Source organism: Pseudophryne corroboree, unplaced genomic scaffold (genome assembly GCF_028390025.1).
Source record: "Pseudophryne corroboree isolate aPseCor3 unplaced genomic scaffold, aPseCor3.hap2 scaffold_583, whole genome shotgun sequence".
Lineage (NCBI taxonomy): Eukaryota > Metazoa > Chordata > Amphibia > Anura > Myobatrachidae > Pseudophryne > Pseudophryne corroboree.
The window spans coordinates 223,568-238,230 of record NW_026970182.1 but is presented as its reverse complement, the minus strand read 5'-3'; the positions used below and the strand labels follow the sequence as shown (position 1 = coordinate 238,230).

General features: G+C 34.7%; 3 non-coding genes across 3 annotated transcripts; all 3 read right to left on the bottom strand.

Annotated features, from left to right (window-relative positions):
• Window positions 1–208: 208 nt before the first annotated feature.
• Window positions 209–282, bottom strand: TRNAN-AUU (transfer RNA asparagine (anticodon AUU)). The gene has a single exon. It is a non-coding gene; the product is annotated as a tRNA-Asn (tRNA).
• A 2,266-nt stretch (window positions 283–2,548) lies between these two features.
• On the bottom strand, window positions 2,549–2,622 carry TRNAS-ACU (transfer RNA serine (anticodon ACU)). The gene has a single exon. It is a non-coding gene; the product is annotated as a tRNA-Ser (tRNA).
• Window positions 2,623–3,716: 1,094 nt separating this feature from the next.
• Window positions 3,717–3,790, bottom strand: TRNAY-AUA (transfer RNA tyrosine (anticodon AUA)). The gene has a single exon. It is a non-coding gene; the product is annotated as a tRNA-Tyr (tRNA).
• Between the last annotated feature and the right edge of the window lie 10,873 nt (window positions 3,791–14,663).

The window sequence follows — 14,663 nt, the reverse complement described above, 5'->3', positions numbered from 1 at the left end:
CACTCAATTGGATTTTTTTGCCAGCATATTTCTTTTTCTCTGCAACCCACTGCTAAATTGTGCTTCCTAGCTGTTTTTATAAAATCACTGAATCAAATCTAACTCTGATTACATCAGAGAAGGCCAGGTACCCTACACCATAACAGGGGGTTTGAAATTTTGACTTGTCTACTTAAAGATCACCAAAATCTGATCACAAGGTCAATTACGTCCCTGGGTGGGATTGAACCACCAACCTTTTGGTTAATAGCCAAACACACTAACCGATTGCGCCACAGAGACACTTTGCAAAAAGTCCATACTGACAAAGGCTAATAAGCATTTATCTAGAACGTTTCCTAGAAAAACTTTAAAAAGTCAATAATCTGGAGAGTTTTTGTAAGATGTTTCTTCCATCAACCAATGAAGAAACACATTGGTACTTTCCCATGATGAGTGAGTGCTTCATGATCTACTGCACTTACATGTGCAGCAGAGTACTGCAATGGAAGCATGCTGGGCCCATAACCCAGAGGTAGGCAGATTGAAACTATCCTCTGCTATATGCATTTTTTTTGTTAATTAAAGTAATCCAAAACTGGGATTGATATTTTGGTTCTTTTATTTTTACTTAAAGTACAATAACTTTTACCATTTTAATTTGTTTTAATAGTATATTGACAGTATTGTTTTCTTTCAAAAATCCACTTAATTTTCTTTACCCTATTATTAAAATGGTAATTGACAAAAACAAACTACATTGTCACCAGAAGAGCAATACAAAATGTACAAGTGATATATTAAAATCATCTTTCCAGCATGAATTTCAATGATGCATTGGGGCAACGATTTTGTTAGCAACATCTTCACCCTTAAATAAAGATTTTCTTAATTCCTTACCTGTGTGCTAATTAGATATCACCTTGTTTTCACATTAAACAGACTTCCACATGAGAAAGCAGCAAGGATGCAGTGGCGTTAATGTTTCCTGGTGTCAACCCGTATTATTTAAGTAGACATTGAAATGAGGATGCATCTTGCTGCCTTTCCAATGAAGCAAATTTAATTTAGTAATAGGTGAAAAACCATCCCTACAAAGGTGTTAATCAGAGACTTGGCTTTGTGGACACTTTTCAGAGAACAAATTTGTTAGCATAAAAATAAAGCCAGAAAATTAAGAGCTGTTTAATCACTCAATTGGATTTTTTTACCAGCATATTTCTTTTTCTCTGCAACCCACTGCTAAATTGTGCTTCCTAGCTGTTTTTATAAAATCACTGAATCAAATCTAACTCTGATTACATCAGAGAAGGCCAGGTACCCTACACCATAAGAGGGGGTTTGAAATTTTGACTTGTCTACTTAAAGATCACCAAAATCTGATAACAAGGTCAATTACATCCCTGGGTGGGATTGAACCACCAACCTTTTGGTTTATAGCCGTACACACTAACCAATTGCGCCACAGAGACACTTTGCAAAAGTCTATACTGACAAAGGCTAATAAGCATTCATCTAAAACGTTTCCTAGAAAAACTTTAAAAAGTCAATAATCTGGAGAGTTTTTGTAAGATGTTTCTTCCATCAACCAACGAAGAAACACATTGGTACTTTCCCATGATGAGTGAGTGCTTCAGGATCTCTTGCACTTACATGTGCAGCAGAGTACAGCAATGGAAGCATGCTGGGCCCATAACCCAGCGGTAGGCAGATTGAAACTATCCTCTGCTATATGCATTTTTTTTTGTTAATTAAAGTAATCCAAAACTGGGATTGATATTTTGGCTCTTTTATTTTTACTTAAAGTACAATAACTTTTACCATTTAAATTTGTTTTAATAGTATATTGACAGTATAGTTTTCTTTAAAAAATCCACTTAATTTTCTTTACCCTATTAATAAAATGGTAATTGACAAAAACAAACTACATTGTCACCAGAAGAGCAATACAAAATGTACAAGTGATATATTAAAATCATCTTTCCAGCTTGAATTTCAATGATGCATTGGGGCAACGATTTTGTGAGAAACATTTTCACCCTTAAATAAAGATTTTCTTAATCCCTTACCTGTGTGCTAATTAGATATCACCTTGTTTTCACATTAAACAGACTTCTACATGAGACAGCAGCAAGGATGCAGTGGCGGTAATGTTTCCTGGTGTCAACCTGTATTATTTCAGTAGACATTGAAATGAAGATGCATCTTGCTGCCTTTCCAATGAAGCAAGTTTAATTTAGTAATAGGTGAAAAACCATCCCTACAAAGGTGTTAATCAGAGACTTGGCTTTGTGGACACTTTTCAGAGAACAAATTTGTTAGCATAAAAATAAAGCCAGAAAATGAAGAGCTGTTTAAATCACTCAATTGGTTTTTTTTTGCCAGCATATTTCTTTTTCTCTGCAACCCACTGCTAAATTGTGCTTCCTATCTGTTTTTATAAAATCACTGAATCAAATCTAACTCTGATTACATCAGAGAAGGCCAGGTACCCTACACCATAACAGGGAGTTTGAAATTTTGACTTGTCTACTTAAAGATCACCAAAATCTGATAACAACGTCAATTACGTCCCTGGGTGGGATTGAACCACCAACCTTTCGGTTAGTAGCCAGACACACTAACCGATTGCGCCACAGAGACACTTTGTTAAAAGTACATACTGACAAAGGCTAATAAGCATACATCTAGAACGTTTCCTAGAAAAACTTTAAAAAGTCAATAATCTGGAGAGTTTTTGTAAGATGTTTCTTCCATCAACCAACGAAGAAACACATTGGTACTTTCCCATGATGAGTGAGTGCTTCAGGATCTCTTGCACTTACATGTGCAGCAGAGTACTGCAATGGAAGCATGCTGGGCCCATAACCCAGAGGTAGGCAGATTGAAACTATCCTTTGCTATATGCATTTTTTGTTGTTGATTTAAGTAATCAAAACTGGGATTGATATTTTTGCTCTTTTATTTTTACTTAAAGTACAATAACTTTTACCATTTTAATTTGTTTTAATAGTATATTGAAAGTATTGTTTTCTTTTAAAAATCCACTTAATTTTCTTTACCCTATTATTAAAATGGTAATTGACAAAAACAAACTACATTGTCACCAGAAGAGCAATACAAAATGTACAAGTGATATATTAAAATCATCTTTCCAGCTTGAATTTCAATGATGCATTGGGGCAACGATTTTGTGAGAAACATTTTCACCCTTAAATAAAGATTTTCTTAATTCCTTACCTGTGTGCTAATTAGATATCACCTTGTTTTCACATTAAACAGACTTCCACATGAGAAAGCAGCAAGGATGCAGTGGCGTTAATGTTTCCTGGTGTCAACCCGTATTATTTAAGTAGACATTGAAATGAGGATGCATCTTGCTGCCTTTCCAATGAAGCAAATTTAATTTAGTAATAGGTGAAAAACCATCCCTACAAAGGTGTTAATCAGAGACTTGGCTTTGTGGACACTTTTCAGAGAACAAATTTGTTAGCATAAAAATAAAGCCAGAAAATTAAGAGCTGTTTAATCACTCAATTGGATTTTTTACCAGCATATTTCTTTTTCTCTGCAACCCACTGCTAAATTGTGCTTCCTAGCTGTTTTTATAAAATCACTGAATCAAATCTAACTTTGATTACATCAGAGAAGGCCAGGTACCCTACACCATAAGAGGGGGTTTGAAATTTTGACTTGTCTACTTAAAGATCACCAAAATCTGATAACAAGGTCAATTACGTCCCTGGGTGGGATTGAACCACCAACCTTTTGGTTTATAGCCGTACACACTAACCAATTGCGCCACAGAGACACTTTGCAAAAGTCTATACTGACAAAGGCTAATAAGCATTCATCTAAAACGTTTCCTAGAAAAACTTTAAAAAGTCAATAATCTGGAGAGTTTTTGTAAGATGTTTCTTCCATCAACCAACGAAGAAACACATTGGTACTTTCCCATGATGAGTGAGTGCTTCAGGATCTCTTGCACTTACATGTGCAGCAGAGTACAGCAATGGAAGCATGCTGGGCCCATAACCCAGCGGTAGGCAGATTGAAACTATCCTCTGCTATATGCATTTTTTTTTGTTAATTAAAGTAATCCAAAACTGGGATTGATATTTTGGCTCTTTTATTTTTACTTAAAGTACAATAACTTTTACCATTTAAATTTGTTTTAATAGTATATTGACAGTATAGTTTTCTTTAAAAAATCCACTTAATTTTCTTTACCCTATTAATAAAATGGTAATTGACAAAAACAAACTACATTGTCACCAGAAGAGCAATACAAAATGTACAAGTGATATATTAAAATCATCTTTCCAGCTTGAATTTCAATGATGCATTGGGGCAACGATTTTGTGAGAAACATTTTCACCCTTAAATAAAGATTTTCTTAATCCCTTACCTGTGTGCTAATTAGATATCACCTTGTTTTCACATTAAACAGACTTCTACATGAGAAAGCAGCAAGGATGCAGTGGCGGTAATGTTTCCTGGTGTCAACCTGTATTATTTCAGTAGACATTGAAATGAAGATGCATCTTGCTGCCTTTCCAATGAAGCAAGTTTAATTTAGTAATAGGTGAAAAACCATCCCTACAAAGGTGTTAATCAGAGACTTGGCTTTGTGGACACTTTTCAGAGAACAAATTTGTTAGCATAAAAATAAAGCCAGAAAATGAAGAGCTGTTTAAATCACTCAATTGGTTTTTTTTTGCCAGCATATTTCTTTTTCTCTGCAACCCACTGCTAAATTGTGCTTCCTATCTGTTTTTATAAAATCACTGAATCAAATCTAACTCTGATTACATCAGAGAAGGCCAGGTACCCTACACCATAACAGGGAGTTTGAAATTTTGACTTGTCTACTTAAAGATCACCAAAATCTGATAACAATGTCAATTACGTCCCTGGTTGGGATTGAACCACCAACCTTTCGGTTAGTAGCCAGACACACTAACCGATTGCGCCACAGAGACACTTTGTAAAAATTGCATACTGACAAAGGCTAATAAGCATACATCTAGAACGTTTCCTAGAAAAACTTTAAAAAGTCAATAATCTGGAGAGTTTTTGTAAGATGTTTCTTCCATCAATCAACGAAGAAACACATTGGTACTTTCCCATGATGAGTGAGTGCTTCAGGATCTCTTGCACTTACATGTGCAGCAGAGTACTGCAATGGAAGCATGCTGGGCCCATAACCCAGAGGTAGGCAGATTGAAACTATCCTTTGCTATATGCATTTTTTGTTGTTGATTTAAGTAATCAAAACTGGGATTGATATTTTTGCTCTTTTATTTTTACTTAAAGTACAATAACTTTTACCATTTTAATTTGTTTTAATAGTATATTGAAAGTATTGTTTTCTTTTAAAAATCCACTTAATTTTCTTTACCCTATTATTAAAATGGTAATTGACAAAAACAAACTACATTGTCACCAGAAGAGCAATACAAAATGTACAAGTGATATATTAAAATCATCTTTCCAGCTTGAATTTCAATGATGCATTGGGGCAACGATTTTGTGAGAAACATTTTCACCCTTAAATAAAGATTTTCTTAATTCCTTACCTGTGTGCTAATTAGATATCACCTTGTTTTCACATTAAACAGACTTCCACATGAGAAAGCAGCAAGGATGCAGTGGCGTTAATGTTTCCTGGTGTCAACCTGTATTATTTCAGTAGACATTGAAATGAGGATGCATCTTGCTGCCTTTCCAATGAAGCAAGTTTAATTTAGTAATAGGTGAAAAACCATCCTTACAAAGGTGTTAATCAGAGACTTGGCTTTGTGGACACTTTTCAGAGAACAAATTTGTTAGCATAAAAATAAAGCCAAAAAATGAAGAGCTGTTTAATCACTCAATTGGATTTTTTTGCCAGCATATTTCTTTTTCTCTGCAACCCACTGCTAAATTGTGCTTCCTAGCTGTTTTTAGAAAATCACTGAATCAAATCTAACTCTGATTACATCAGAGAAGGCCAGGTACCCTACACCATAAGAGGGGGTTTGAAATTTTGACTTGTCTACTTAAAGATCACCAAAATCTGATAACAAGGTCAATTACGTCCCTGGGTGGGATTGAACCACCAACCTTTTGGTTAATAGCACACTAACTGATTGCGCCACAGTGACACTTTGCAAAAGTCCAAACTGACAAAGGCTAATAAGCATTCATCTAAAACGTTTCCTAGAAAAACTTTAAAAAGTCAATAATCTGGAGAGTTTTTGTAAGATGTTTCTTCCATCAACCAACGAAGAAACACATTGGTACTTTCCCATGATGAGTGAGTGCTTCATGATCTCTTGCACTTACATGTGCAGCAGAGTACAGCAATGGAAGCATGCTGGGCCCATAACCCAGCGGTAGGCAGATTGAAACTATCCTCTGCTATATGCATTTTTTTTTGTTAATTAAAGTAATCCAAAACTGGGATTGATATTTTGGCTCTTTTATTTTTACTTAAAGTACAATAACTTTTACCATTTTAATTTGTTTTAATAGTATATTGACAGTATTGTTTTCTTTCAAAAATCCACTTAATTTTCTTTACCCTATTATTAAAATGGTAATTGACAAATTGAATTTCAATGATGCATTGGGGCAACGATTTTGTGAGAAACATCTTCACCCTTAAATAAAGATTTTCTTAATTCCTTACCTGTGTGCTAATTAGATATCACCTTGTTTTCACATTAAACAGACTTCCACATGAGAAAGCAGCAAGGACACAGTGGCGTTAATGTTTCCTGGTGTCATTCTGTATTATTTCAGTACACATTGAAATGAGGATGTATCTTGCTGCCTTTCCAATGAAGCAAGTTTAATTTAGTAATAGGTGAAAAACCATCCCTACAAAGGTGTTAATCAGAGACTTGGCTTTGTGGACACTTTTCAAAGAACAAATTTGTTAGCATAAAAATAAAGCCAGAAAATGAAGAGCTGTTTAATCACTCAATTGGATTTTTTTTGCCAGCATATTTCTTTTTCTCTGCAACCCACTGCTAAAGTGTGCTTCCTAGCTGTTTTTATAAAATCACTGAATCAAATCTAACTCTGATTACATCAGAGAAGGCCAGGTACCCTACACCATAACAGGGGGTTTGAAATTTTGACTTGTCTACTTAAAGATCACCAAAATCTGATAACAAGGTCAATTACGTCCCTGGTTGGAATTGAACCACCAACCTTTTGGTTAGTAGCCGGACACACTAACCGATTGCGCTACAGAGACACTTTGCAAAAAGTACATACTGACAAAGTCTAATAAGCATACATCTAGAACGTTTCCTAGAAAAACTTTAAAAAGTCAATAATCTGGAGAGTTTTTGTAAGATGTTTCTTCCATCAACCAACGAAGAAACACATTGGTACTTTCCCATGATGACTGAGTGCTTCAGGATCTCTTGCACTCTATGCAGCAGAGTACTGCAATGGAAGCATGCTGGGCCCATAACCCAGAGGTAGGCAGATTGAAACTATCCTTTGCTATATGCATTTTTTTTTGTTAATTTAAGTAATCAAAACTGGGATTGATATTTTTGCTCTTTTATTTTTACTTAAAGTACAATAACTTTTACCATTTTAATTTGTTTTAATAGTATATTGACAGTATAGTTTTCTTTAAAAAATCCACTTAATTTTCTTTACCCTATTATTAAAAGGGTAATTGACAAAAACAAACTACATTGTCACCAGAAGAGCAATACAAAATGTACAAGTGATATATTAAAATCATCTTTCCTGCTTGAATTTCAATGATGCATTGGGGCAACGATTTTGTGAGAAACATCTTCACCCTTAAATAAAGATTTTCTTAATTCCTTACCTGTGTGCTAATTAGATATCACCTTGTTTTCACATTAAACAGACTTCTTCATGAGAAAGCAGCAAGGATGCAGTGGCGTTAATGTTTCCTGGTGTCAACCTGTATTATTTCTGTAGACATTGAAATGAGGATGCATCTTGCTGCCTTTCCAATGAAGCAAGTTTAATTTAGTTATAGGTGAAAAACCATCCCTACAAAGGTGTTAATCAGAGACTTGGCTTTGTGGACACTTTTTAGAGAACAAATTTGTTAGCATAAAAATAAAGGCTGAAAATGAAGAGCTGTTTAATCACTCAATTGGATTTTTCTGCCAGCATATTTTTTTTCTCTGCAACCCATTGCTAAATTGTGCTTCCTAGCTGTTTTTATAAAATCACTGAATCAAATCTAACTCTGATTACATCAGAGAAGGCCAGGTACCCTACACCATAAGAGGGGATTTGAAATTTTGACTTGTCTACTTAAAGATCACCAAAATCTGATAACAAGGTCAATTACGTCCCTGGGTGGGATTGAACCACCAACCTTTTGGTTTATAGCCGTACACACTAACTGATTGCGCCACAGAGACACTTTGCAAAAGTACATACTGACAAAGGCTAATAAGCATTCATCTAAAACGTTTCCTAGAAAAACTTTAAAAAGTCAATAATCTGGAGAGTTTTTGTAAGATGTTTCTTCCATCCACCAACGAAGAAACACATTGGTACTTTCCCATGATGAGTGAGTGCTTCAGGATCTCTTGCACTTACATGTGCAGCAGAGTATTGCAATGGAAGCATGCTGGGCCCATAACCCAGAGGTAGGCAGATTAAAACTATCCTCTGCTATATGCATTTTTTTTGTTAATTAAAGTAATCCAAAACTGGGATTGATATTTTTGCTCTTTTATTTTTCATTAAAGTACAATAACTTTTACCATTTTAATTTGTTTTAATAGTATATTGAAAGTATTGTTTTCTTTTAAAAATCCACTTAATTTTCTTTACCCTATTATTAAAATGGTAATTGACAAAAACAAACTACATTGTCACCAGAAGAGCAATACAAAATGTACAAGTGATATATTAAAATCATCTTTCCAGCTTGAATTTCAATGATGCATTGGGGCAACGATTTTGTGAGAAACATTTTCACCCTTAAATAAAGATTTTCTTAATCCCTTACCTGTGTGCTAATTAGATATCACCTTGTTTTCACATTAAACAGACTTCTACATGAGAAAGCAGCAAGGATGCAGTGGCGGTAATGTTTCCTGGTGTCAACCTGTATTATTTCAGTAGACATTGAAATGAAGATGCATCTTGCTGCCTTTCCAATGAAGCAAGTTTAATTTAGTAATAGGTGAAAAACCATCCCTACAAAGGTGTTAATCAGAGACTTGGCTTTGTGGACACTTTTCAGAGAACAAATTTGTTAGCATAAAAATAAAGCCAGAAAATGAAGAGCTGTTTAAATCACTCAATTGGTTTTTTTTTGCCAGCATATTTCTTTTTCTCTGCAACCCACTGCTAAATTGTGCTTCCTATCTGTTTTTATAAAATCACTGAATCAAATCTAACTCTGATTACATCAGAGAAGGCCAGGTACCCTACACCATAACAGGGAGTTTGAAATTTTGACTTGTCTACTTAAAGATCACCAAAATCTGATAACAATGTCAATTACGTCCCTGGTTGGGATTGAACCACCAACCTTTCGGTTAGTAGCCAGACACACTAACCGATTGCGCCACAGAGACACTTTGTAAAAATTACATACTGACAAAGGCTAATAAGCATACATCTAGAACGTTTCCTAGAAAAACTTTAAAAAGTCAATAATCTGGAGAGTTTTTGTAAGATGTTTCTTCCATCAATCAACGAAGAAACACATTGGTACTTTCCCATGATGAGTGAGTGCTTCAGGATCTCTTGCACTTACATGTGCAGCAGAGTACTGCAATGGAAGCATGCTGGGCCCATAACCCAGAGGTAGGCAGATTGAAACTATCCTTTGCTATATGCATTTTTTGTTGTTGATTTAAGTAATCAAAACTGGGATTGATATTTTTGCTCTTTTATTTTTACTTAAAGTACAATAACTTTTACCATTTTAATTTGTTTTAATAGTATATTGAAAGTATTGTTTTCTTTTAAAAATCCACTTAATTTTCTTTACCCTATTATTAAAATGGTAATTGACAAAAACAAACTACATTGTCACCAGAAGAGCAATACAAAATGTACAAGTGATATATTAAAATCATCTTTCCAGCTTGAATTTCAATGATGCATTGGGGCAACGATTTTGTGAGAAACATTTTCACCCTTAAATAAAGATTTTCTTAATTCCTTACCTGTGTGCTAATTAGATATCACCTTGTTTTCACATTAAACAGACTTCCACATGAGAAAGCAGCAAGGATGCAGTGGCGTTAATGTTTCCTGGTGTCAACCTGTATTATTTCAGTAGACATTGAAATGAGGATGCATCTTGCTGCCTTTCCAATGAAGCAAGTTTAATTTAGTAATAGGTGAAAAACCATCCTTACAAAGGTGTTAATCAGAGACTTGGCTTTGTGGACACTTTTCAGAGAACAAATTTGTTAGCATAAAAATAAAGCCAAAAAATGAAGAGCTGTTTAATCACTCAATTGGATTTTTTTGCCAGCATATTTCTTTTTCTCTGCAACCCACTGCTAAATTGTGCTTCCTAGCTGTTTTTAGAAAATCACTGAATCAAATCTAACTCTGATTACATCAGAGAAGGCCAGGTACCCTACACCATAAGAGGGGGTTTGAAATTTTGACTTGTCTACTTAAAGATCACCAAAATCTGATAACAAGGTCAATTACGTCCCTGGGTGGGATTGAACCACCAACCTTTTGGTTAATAGCACACTAACTGATTGCGCCACAGTGACACTTTGCAAAAGTCCAAACTGACAAAGGCTAATAAGCATTCATCTAAAACGTTTCCTAGAAAAACTTTAAAAAGTCAATAATCTGGAGAGTTTTTGTAAGATGTTTCTTCCATCAACCAACGAAGAAACACATTGGTACTTTCCCATGATGAGTGAGTGCTTCATGATCTCTTGCACTTACATGTGCAGCAGAGTACAGCAATGGAAGCATGCTGGGCCCATAACCCAGCGGTAGGCAGATTGAAACTATCCTCTGCTATATGCATTTTTTTTTGTTAATTAAAGTAATCCAAAACTGGGATTGATATTTTGGCTCTTTTATTTTTACTTAAAGTACAATAACTTTTACCATTTTAATTTGTTTTAATAGTATATTGACAGTATTGTTTTCTTTCAAAAATCCACTTAATTTTCTTTACCCTATTATTAAAATGGTAATTGACAAATTGAATTTCAATGATGCATTGGGGCAACGATTTTGTGAGAAACATCTTCACCCTTAAATAAAGATTTTCTTAATTCCTTACCTGTGTGCTAATTAGATATCACCTTGTTTTCACATTAAACAGACTTCCACATGAGAAAGCAGCAAGGACACAGTGGCGTTAATGTTTCCTGGTGTCATTCTGTATTATTTCAGTACACATTGAAATGAGGATGTATCTTGCTGCCTTTCCAATGAAGCAAGTTTAATTTAGTAATAGGTGAAAAACCATCCCTACAAAGGTGTTAATCAGAGACTTGGCTTTGTGGACACTTTTCAAAGAACAAATTTGTTAGCATAAAAATAAAGCCAGAAAATGAAGAGCTGTTTAATCACTCAATTGGATTTTTTTTGCCAGCATATTTCTTTTTCTCTGCAACCCACTGCTAAAGTGTGCTTCCTAGCTGTTTTTATAAAATCACTGAATCAAATCTAACTCTGATTACATCAGAGAAGGCCAGGTACCCTACACCATAACAGGGGGTTTGAAATTTTGACTTGTCTACTTAAAGATCACCAAAATCTGATAACAAGGTCAATTACGTCCCTGGTTGGAATTGAACCACCAACCTTTTGGTTAGTAGCCGGACACACTAACCGATTGCGCTACAGAGACACTTTGCAAAAAGTACATACTGACAAAGTCTAATAAGCATACATCTAGAACGTTTCCTAGAAAAACTTTAAAAAGTCAATAATCTGGAGAGTTTTTGTAAGATGTTTCTTCCATCAACCAACGAAGAAACACATTGGTACTTTCCCATGATGACTGAGTGCTTCAGGATCTCTTGCACTCTGTGCAGCAGAGTACTGCAATGGAAGCATGCTGGGCCCATAACCCAGAGGTAGGCAGATTGAAACTATCCTTTGCTATATGCATTTTTTTTTGTTAATTTAAGTAATCAAAACTGGGATTGATATTTTTGCTCTTTTATTTTTACTTAAAGTACAATAACTTTTACCATTTTAATTTGTTTTAATAGTATATTGACAGTATAGTTTTCTTTAAAAAATCCACTTAATTTTCTTTACCCTATTATTAAAAGGGTAATTGACAAAAACAAACTACATTGTCACCAGAAGAGCAATACAAAATGTACAAGTGATATATTAAAATCATCTTTCCTGCTTGAATTTCAATGATGCATTGGGGCAACGATTTTGTGAGAAACATCTTCACCCTTAAATAAAGATTTTCTTAATTCCTTACCTGTGTGCTAATTAGATATCACCTTGTTTTCACATTAAACAGACTTCTTCATGAGAAAGCAGCAAGGATGCAGTGGCGTTAATGTTTCCTGGTGTCAACCTGTATTATTTCTGTAGACATTGAAATGAGGATGCATCTTGCTGCCTTTCCAATGAAGCAAGTTTAATTTAGTTATAGGTGAAAAACCATCCCTACAAAGGTGTTAATCAGAGACTTGGCTTTGTGGACACTTTTTAGAGAACAAATTTGTTAGCATAAAAATAAAGGCTGAAAATGAAGAGCTGTTTAATCACTCAATTGGATTTTTCTGCCAGCATATTTTTTTTCTCTGCAACCCATTGCTAAATTGTGCTTCCTAGCTGTTTTTATAAAATCACTGAATCAAATCTAACTCTGATTACATCAGAGAAGGCCAGGTACCCTACACCATAAGAGGGGATTTGAAATTTTGACTTGTCTACTTAAAGATCACCAAAATCTGATAACAAGGTCAATTACGTCCCTGGGTGGGATTGAACCACCAACCTTTTGGTTTATAGCCGTACACACTAACTGATTGCGCCACAGAGACACTTTGCAAAAGTACATACTGACAAAGGCTAATAAGCATTCATCTAAAACGTTTCCTAGAAAAACTTTAAAAAGTCAATAATCTGGAGAGTTTTTGTAAGATGTTTCTTCCATCCACCAACGAAGAAACACATTGGTACTTTCCCATGATGAGTGAGTGCTTCAGGATCTCTTGCACTTACATGTGCAGCAGAGTATTGCAATGGAAGCATGCTGGGCCCATAACCCAGAGGTAGGCAGATTAAAACTATCCTCTGCTATATGCATTTTTTTTGTTAATTAAAGTAATCCAAAACTGGGATTGATATTTTTGCTCTTTTATTTTTCATTAAAGTACAATAACTTTTACCATTTTAATTTGTTTTAATAGTATATTGAAAGTATTGTTTTCTTTTAAAAATCCACTTAATTTTCTTTACCCTATTATTAAAATGGTAATTGACAAAAACAAACTACATTGTCACCAGAAGAGCAATACAAAATGTACAAGTGATATATTAAAATCATCTTTCCAGCTTGAATTTCAATGATGCATTGGGGCAACGATTTTGTGAGAAACATTTTCACCCTTAAATAAAGATTTTCTTAATCCCTTACCTGTGTGCTAATTAGATATCACCTTGTTTTCACATTAAACAGACTTCTACATGAGAAAGCAGCAAGGATGCAGTGGCGGTAATGTTTCCTGGTGTCAACCTGTATTATTTCAGTAGACATTGAAATGAAGATGCATCTTGCTGCCTTTCCAATGAAGCAAGTTTAATTTAGTAATAGGTGAAAAACCATCCCTACAAAGGTGTTAATCAGAGACTTGGCTTTGTGGACACTTTTCAGAGAACAAATTTGTTAGCATAAAAATAAAGCCAGAAAATGAAGAGCTGTTTAAATCACTCAATTGGTTTTTTTTTGCCAGCATATTTCTTTTTCTCTGCAACCCACTGCTAAATTGTGCTTCCTATCTGTTTTTATAAAATCACTGAATCAAATCTAACTCTGATTACATCAGAGAAGGCCAGGTACCCTACACCATAACAGGGAGTTTGAAATTTTGACTTGTCTACTTAAAGATCACCAAAATCTGATAACAATGTCAATTACGTCCCTGGTTGGGATTGAACCACCAACCTTTCGGTTAGTAGCCAGACACACTAACCGATTGCGCCACAGAGACACTTTGTAAAAATTACATACTGACAAAGGCTAATAAGCATACATCTAGAACGTTTCCTAGAAAAACTTTAAAAAGTCAATAATCTGGAGAGTTTTTGTAAGATGTTTCTTCCATCAATCAACGAAGAAACACATTGGTACTTTCCCATGATGAGTGAGTGCTTCAGGATCTCTTGCACTTACATGTGCAGCAGAGTACTGCAATGGAAGCATGCTGGGCCCATAACCCAGAGGTAGGCAGATTGAAACTATCCTTTGCTATATGCATTTTTTGTTGTTGATTTAAGTAATCAAAACTGGGATTGATATTTTTGCTCTTTTATTTTTACTTAAAGTACAATAACTTTTACCATTTTAATTTGTTTTAATAGTATATTGAAAGTATTGTTTTCTTTTAAAAATCCACTTAATTTTCTTTACCCTATTATTAAAATGGTAATTGACAAAAACAAACTACATTGTCACCAGAAGAGCAATACAAAATGTACAAGTGATATATTAAAAT